At 41.8% G+C, this 1,881-nt stretch overlaps 1 protein-coding gene across 1 annotated transcript in view; it reads left to right on the plus strand.

Annotated features, from left to right (window-relative positions):
* Positions 1-731: 731 nt before the first annotated feature.
* LOC119417421 (dnaJ homolog subfamily C member 5) overlaps positions 732-1,881 on the plus strand; it is a 60,516-nt gene continuing 59,366 nt past the window's right edge. Inside the window, exon 1 of the mRNA XM_037684623.1 lies at positions 732-848. The gene's annotated coding sequence lies outside the window, so the exon portion shown is untranslated. The remainder of the gene's footprint in view (positions 849-1,881) is intronic.

Genomic DNA, 1,881 nt, shown 5'->3' on the forward strand with positions numbered 1-1,881 from the left:
CCACTGAGCCTCGAGGACGACAGAGACCTGACTTCAACAATGGACAGTTAGAAAAGAGGTTTACAGATTTATTTTTTAATAAATTAAAATAAGATGGAAAAAACAGCTGGATTATAAGGCGAATGTAGGAAACTAGAAGCAGGAAGATGTGTGCGTTGGTTCTTGTCCTGAACTTGTGAGATGTTTGAAGCCACTTGGAGGTCCAGGTGGAGCTTCAGATCTCTGGACAACATATTCCAGGAGCCAGAGGAGCTGCGTGCCGAGCACAGTCACCCTCAGGCATAAAGACAACTCAACAATCTCAACTTTGCTGGTTTACTCCGCTGACCGGACAAGTTTTAGTTCTTCGTTTTTGGTTCATCTGAGTAAGAATGAAATCTGACCACTTCTGTGTTGCTAATGTATCCCTCAACGGTTTCGAGATTTGTTCGTTTTTAACGCGTTTTAAAGTGAAGCTAACTGTTAGCAGTGTTAGCCTTTTAGCTTCTCGTAATGCTAAAGTTAGCCCATGACAAGGCTAAAGGCGGATCGACTGCAGCTGAAGCTGCTACACCGAGCTTAAACCCTTTACTGACAACATTCGTCTTAAGAGTTCTTTTAAAAAGGCGAAAACATTTTCAAGGTATTTCTCTTCACTTACCTGAAGCAAAATTAACCCAAAGTTTGTTCACAGGCCGCCGCCTTCTTCTTCTTCTTCTTCTTCTGATTTTTGTTGTCGAACTTGTTTTAAGCGCACTGGCGCCACCAACTGGACTGGAGTGTGGATTTGGATAACAGACGGGAGAAAACTAGATTCGACTAAACCAACTAACGGACTTTATGAAGGAAATAACTACTGCACGTGTCAGGTGATTTATCTTCCAAGAGCCCAGCTAACGTGAAGTCCTCGTGTTTTTCCTTTGTTAATGGCTGCAGTCGAAGGTTCTTTGGATGTTGTTGCAGTGCAGCATGTTCTGTCTCTGGATGTTTGTCTGTTTTATCTAGAGTGCAGTTGAGACCTGACTGTCCTATTCTGAGTCGAGTGATGACATTTTCTACTTTTCTATTCCATTTTGTTGTGCTTCCTAACCCAACGTGTTTTTGTAGCCGTATAATGTCTTCCTGTTTCCTGTAGGTCCCAGTCATAGATATAAACACTAGATACAGCGTTGACCGCAGCGCCGCCATCTTGGAACGGTCTCCCGCTCCTCTCAGTGTGACTGTTTGTCAGAGCAATGAAGAATCTGTGTTGAATGAGTCAGAGCTGAAAACTAAACTCACCTCACCATTTGTTCCTCTGTAAATCTCAGGAGTACAGACATTAAAGATGAACACATGGTTCAGAGTTTTTAAATATTCTTGGTGGGGTTAACATTAACACTAATAAAATATTCTTATGACAAGTTTTGCAAATCTCACAGTCACTGATACATTTTTAATAATAGCTATATATCTATACATTATATCACTTTCATATATACACAGTTTAATAATTTGCTATAATAATAACACACACATTATAATATCACAATCTTATATATACATTATATCTACTTTATATATATACACATCTCATGTATGTACATTATCTACATCCATCCATCATCTTTACCCGTTTATTCCATTTTAGGTCACGGGGTCGCCGGTGCCCGTGTCCAGCAATCACTGTGTGAAGGGCGGGGGACACCTGGACAGGTCTCCAGTCCATCACAGGGACACATAAAGACAAATGAGACAAACAACCATTCAGTCTCTCTCTCTCACCTAGGGACAATTCAGAGTTACCATCAGTCTAACATGCATGTTTTTGGTCTGTGGGAGGAAACCGGAGTACCCGGAGAAAACCCACGCATGCACGGAGAGAACATGCAAACTCCACCCAGAAAGGCCCCCGGACCGGGG

The sequence above is a fragment of the Nematolebias whitei genome, chromosome 11 (assembly GCF_014905685.2).
Source record: "Nematolebias whitei isolate Nwh7 chromosome 11, NemWhi1, whole genome shotgun sequence".
Taxonomy (NCBI): Eukaryota; Metazoa; Chordata; class Actinopteri; order Cyprinodontiformes; family Rivulidae; genus Nematolebias; species Nematolebias whitei.